Raw genomic sequence first — 6,301 nt, forward strand, 5'->3', positions numbered from 1 at the left:
TCTCTTGGAAAGGCGCCGATTCACGAATCCCCATCGTATGGGGAAGAATCGCGCTTACCCACCCACGAGTATCAGCAACTAGCGGAGGAGGTACTCTCTCGGCTATAAGAACATAAATATACCCTCAACGAGGTCATTAAAGGGAGACAAGCGATGACCATCTTAAGAGAAAATGCATAAAGTAAAAAAGAAAAGAAAACCAACGGGCAAAATTCCACGTCTCAGGAAACCCCGTCGGGTTCGACACGATGTGCTCTGTTCGGATGTAGAAGAAGCTCTCCCAAAAGCGAAGATTTTCCTTGTCATCCATTTTCACCATCAAACTTTTGGTTCCTTGGTGACGCATGTGAATCATTGTACCACGAAGAAAATGGGGGGCGAAGAGGTGAAGCATGTGTCCTAGAGAGATTCCTCGGTCGTCCAGCTCCGCGTACTTGATGATCATAAGGAAAAGCTTGTACGCATACGGAGAGAGTTGAGCCGGGCACACCTTATAGAAGCGGCAGAAATCCACCACCAAGGAAGTAAGGGGAAGCGTGTACCCGATGACAGGGATACGCATAAAACGCGTAGTAGCCCGGGTGGTGTAAATGCACTATGTCCTGATCCGTCGGCATCATTTCAGTATGATCAGGGATCCCCCATTTTGCTTTGAACGCCATGAGCGCCTCAACATCTATCGTGGAAGGAACGGGCTCCGTCTCGTCTCCAGCAGGGCTATTAAAGTCAGTCCTTGCCTTCTCCAGGTGGGGGACCACCTCATCCACCGTCGGAAAGCCCGCATCCTCCACCCCCTCTTCGATTAGGGGTGCATCATTTTCCGGCACTGAAGCACCAACAACTCTATTAGGGTTAGAAGAAGCACTAGCCATTTTCTCTTTGACCCAAAGAAATGAGAATGATAAGGGAAAAAGGTGGTGGTCACGACAAATCCTAACGGAAACAGAAATTTAAGAAACTAGAGAAGATGAGTTGCAAAATTCTCTCTTGGACGATTAAGAAACGTAACATTCAAACGATGGATTCTCCCCTATTTATAGGGATATAAATTCCCTGAGTGGGAAACCAAGCGCTGCCAGTTAGAAAACTGAGAGGACACGGGAAATGACGCAAAGCATAGGAAACGTGCGCCATAATGATACATGAGAAACATTAATGACATTCTGAACTGACATAACGGTCTAATGCAGTTCTCGAAACGTCACGTCACTACCTCGCCATGAGGTACTCGTCTCTCGCACAAAGAATTTAGATCTCTCCTTCTCAAGTCAACAGAGTCCGCCTATCGAGCTTGCCAAGAGGCAACCTTAATAGGCGGAGGGACTAACTGTATGGGTCAAAATCTGACCACGCGTGGATCAGCATTGAAAGGAATGGCGAGGGATCGACTGAGCCATGGTCGTTTTCATAAGACGTCATAACAACAAGTATCTCGGCAGTGCCGAGATCGAACTATCTGAAAGCTTGTATATTGAGGCATATGTCGTAACATTCAAAGGGAACGACCCAATGCACAATGAAGAGACTAAGTCCCTCTGGCTAAGAACCATTGGATAAAAGGGAATAATTACTATATAAAATAAGGGAAAGATAACCAGAAAAGGGGGCTCTCTTCGACAGAAAAGAGAGGCAGAAAAACCGTTGAAGGCTACAGGAGAAAAACATGAGAAGTTGCAGATCTGGGCGACAATCCTTTGTAATCATCTTTCTTGAGTCAATAAAGATAGACCCCGCAACTATTAATGGCATTCCATCTGTTCCTCCTTTATTTTTACATTACGGGACAATACATCATGAATGTAAGCATGTTATTTATCCTTGATATTTTTTATAAGTCTTGAAAGTTCATGAGCTTGACTATATCTTGTTCTCATGTTTAATGCGCTTTGATATTTGATAGAGTTAATTATCCTTGGATATGATTTATCCTCTATTTTCTTATTAATTAGTTTAACGAAAAGCTTAGTACTTTTTGGTCAAACAAATATAAGTTCTCTCTCAGTAAAATTAATACCTCTCTGTAGAAGTTATTTATGTAAAAGGAAAAGAAGAAAATGACACTTAGCCATGCAGACATTAGCTTAATGTTTTTTGTTTTATTTTTTGATGCATAATTGACAAACTTAAGTGTTTTTCAACATCTCTTTTTTATTTATTTATTTTATTTTCGTATTTTGGCGTCAGTAAAAAGTTTTTCCATATGGGATGTTGTTGCTCAAGAAGTTGTCCTAAGAGTTCTCCAAGGTATCTTCTTATGTGAAATGCCCTCTCAACTTCTTGTTACTTACAAAGGTTCTTGCCTTCTAGATCCTTTGTTACTTGAAAATGGGTGCTACAATCCAGTGCAGGGGTGGATTTAGAAATTATTCATCACCAGCTAAATCTTAAGATTTCTGGATACTTGTTTGAAATATGGCTTATAAATGTATCTATATGGAAGTGTGTGAGTGTGTGTGTATATATCCGTAGTTAAATTGAAAAGCTGTTTCTAATTGTTAACGGATATTAAGTTGTCATCTCAATATTTTCATTTCATCTGTATGTTGTGTTGGTTTTTTAGGTAGTTGTGATAGGCTTAAGGTCTCTTAGTCTTATGTTTTGATGATCTAACAAACTTTCTATATAGAACTAGATAAAGAACCTGACGCATGCCTGGTACAATCATTCAGCAATGGACTCAAGATAATCTATGCAGTGTGCCTTTGGATTCACAAAAACCGGTTTAGGAACCTGATCCCTTGGTGTTTCCCTGACAGAAGTACAAGTCAACTCTACAACTGGAAAGCAACTGCAAAAAGTGACTGCCCGCAACTGTGCACGCTACTGCGTAGCAGTCACTTCCCATTGGGAAGAGGCGTGTGCCAACCAAGAATAGACATCATCCTTGGGATGTCTTTTGAAGTATAATAACATGGTGTAAGGCAACAACATATTTTCTTAAGCATTTAGTAATATTCTCTCAAGCATTGAAGATCTGATCCAGCATTGAAGTCACAAGTGTGTCAAGAACAAGAAGAAAACTCCACTACGGACCAGTTTCACTATGAGTCTATGTGTGTCCTTAGTTGAGTTGTAATCTTGTTTTTGTTCTTCATTGTAACTTCTATCTTGCTTTCTTAGAAGCTTTATTTTAGGAAACTCAAAATCATAAACCATCTGAGTTTGTATTGTGACTAAAGTTAGTCATAGGTTGAAATCTTTGTAACTAGTGAGTGACAAAGTGACTTGTGATAAGTGTATTACAAGTTAGAGTGATTGAAGTCTTTGTAATAGAGTCATTACAAAGTGGCTTGTAAAGTGTAGTTACAAGTTAGTGAAGTTGAAATCCTACCAGTGTAGGTCATGGTTTTTGTCCCCTTGAGTTGGGATTTTTTCACGTAAAAATCATGTGTCTTATTTACATACTGTTTCAGTAGTTAGCACTGAGGGAACCGATATAGGACCAGGTCTCTGTACAGTTGGTGGACTCATATAAACTATCAATTGGTATCAGAGTAGGTTCTTTCTAAAAGGTTAACACCTAGAAAGGATCTCAATGGGTGCTCCACCTAACTTTGAGGAAGGACAATCAACCTACAGACCTCCTAGATTCAATGGTCAGTATTACGGTTGGTGGAAGACTCGTATGCATGATTTTATAATGGCAGAAGACTCCGAGCTGTGGGACGTCATTTGTGATGGTCCATATGTTCCTATGAAGAAGGTTGGAGAATCTGGAGTGATGGTGCCGAAAACCAGAAAAGAATACAGCGATATTGACAGAAAAGTTGTTGAGAAGAACTTTCGTGCCAAGAAGATCTTGTATGTGGTATAGGACCTGATGAGTATAATAGAATCTCGGCCTGTCAATCTGCCAAGGAAATATCGAAAGCATTGCAAACGGCAAATGAAGGAACTACTCAAGTTGAACAGTCCAAGATTGACATGCTCACCACCGAGTATGAGCTTTTCAGGATGAAAGATGATGAGTCTATACAAGATATGCACACTAGATTCACGCCTATCATAAATGAGCTTCATTCACTTGGAGAAATTATTCCTAGAAACAAGCTTGTGAGGAAGGTTCTCAGTGTTCTACCTAGCTCTTGGGAGAGTAAGGTGAATGCCATCAGCGAAGCTAAAGATTTAAAAACTCTAACCATGGATGAGTTGATTGGAAATCTGAAGACATACGAGATGAAAAGAAAGAAAGACAGTGAAAGAAGAGAGCCAAAGAAGGAGAAGAACCTGGTGCTCAAGGCTGAAAACAATGACTCAAGTGAAGAAGATAGTGATATGGCCTATCTCACTAAAAGATTTCAAAAGATGGTTTGAAGAAATGGTGGTATACCAAAGAGGGGCAGTTCAAGTAAACCAAGGAACTATGATCTCTGTCACAAGTGCGGAAAGCCAGGGCATTTCATCAAAGACTGCCCACTTCTGAAACAGGAGCATTACAAACACAACTCTAATAAAGCAGCAAAAAGGAATCCAGTTCCTGACAAACGATTCAGCCGAAAAAGTGCAGCTGACAACGTTTTGAAGCAAGCTCTTGCTGCATGGGGAGACTCATCCAGTGATTCAGAAGGGGAACCAGATGCAGGAAACAATTCCATGATGGTAGTTGAAAATGAAAGAAAGGAATATGATTCATTGTTTGCATTGATGGCTCAGTCTGATGATGATGAAGAGGATGACAATGATGAGGTAAATTTTAGGGATGTTCAGAGAAATATGAAGTCCTACTCTTCTAAGAAATTGATGTTATTAGCAAATATTCTAATTGATGCATATTATAATCTTGTTAATGATAAGGATGCCTTGACCATAGAGCTAGGAGATGCTGAACAATCTAGAGATGATCTGGTGGTCTGTGTGGTTGATTTAAAGGAGACTATAAACAACCTTGAGAAAGAAAAAGAACTGCTAGCTGGAAAGATTAATAGTGTAGAAAATGAGAGAGATGATCTGACGGTAGTGGTTGTTGACTTGAAGGAAACCATAGAGAACCTTAGCAAAGAAAAGAATACTCTAGCAGAGAGAATTGCAACTACTGAGCAAGAAAGGGATGACTTTTTGGTGGTAAACACAGACCTAGAGGAAACAATTGAGGGACTCAAATCAGAATATAGGCTTGTAAGTATTGAGAAAGGGAAGGAAGTAGCTAGTGAGACACACATCAAGCATGAAAAGGAATTAAATGATGTGAAAACTAGTCTATGTGGTGAACTCGAGAAAAATAGGCAACTTCAGACTGAATTGGAGAAAGTAAAAATTAATCTTGAGAAATCTCTTAAGTGGACCTGGTCCTCAGATGCTGTCACTGCCATGTACTTCAACAATAGTGGAAATAGGCAGGGAATCGGGTTCCAAAAGGAGAAAACTCCTTGCAACCCTCACAGCAAGTACGTCACTATTCCTGATAACTGGCTTTGTACCCACTGTGGGAACAATGGGCACTTCAAAGAAAATTTCTAGGCCAGGGTTCAATCTGTTCAGAAAAACAAAGTGTTTGCTGAAAAAGTGACTACTAAAGGGGGACCAGGTACCACTCGCAAAAATCGCATCTTGCCTGCATGGACTAGAAGAGCTCTTATCCACCTTTTTCCTCATTACAAGGGACCCAAACTAGTTTGGGTTCCTAAATCTAACCCATAATTTATATGTGCAGGAATAATGAGATGAAGAGGACTGCAATGGATCATGGACAGTGGATTCTCAAAGCACATGACTGGAAACGCCATGGATTTTCTCTCACTGAAAGCCTTGCAGGGAGGGAATGTATCCTTTGAAAATGGGAAAAAAGGGTACATTCTCGGTGTCGGAAAGTTTGGAAAGTCTCTTTCACACTCAATTGAGAATGTTTACTATGTGGATGGCCTGAAGTACAGTCTTTTGAGTGTCTCTCAAATCTGTGAGAAAGGGAACAAAGTAGAGTTCTTGTCTAAAGTGTGCACAGTTACTAATCTGGTAACTAGTGAAGTGGTTTTAGTAGCCAAAAGATACAAGAACATCTATGTTGTTGATTTTGAATCTCTGCAAGCTGGTGATATGAGCTGCTTGAAGGCAGTTGATAATGATGCATAACTGTGGCATAGAAGATTGGGGCATGCAAGCTTCTCACTTCTGAATAAATTGATACAAAAGGACCTGGTTTGGGGTCTGCCAAATTCAAAGTTCAAGGAGCACAAAGTGTGTGATGCATGTGCTAAAGGAAAACAAGTGAAATCATCTTTTAAGCCCAATAAGGATGTTAGCACATCAAAAGCACTCGAACTCCTTCATATGGATCTGTGTGGTCCTATGAGAATACAAAACAGAG

Source organism: Nicotiana attenuata, unplaced genomic scaffold (assembly GCF_001879085.1).
Source record: "Nicotiana attenuata strain UT unplaced genomic scaffold, NIATTr2, whole genome shotgun sequence".
NCBI classification, from domain to species: Eukaryota; Viridiplantae; Streptophyta; class Magnoliopsida; order Solanales; family Solanaceae; genus Nicotiana; species Nicotiana attenuata.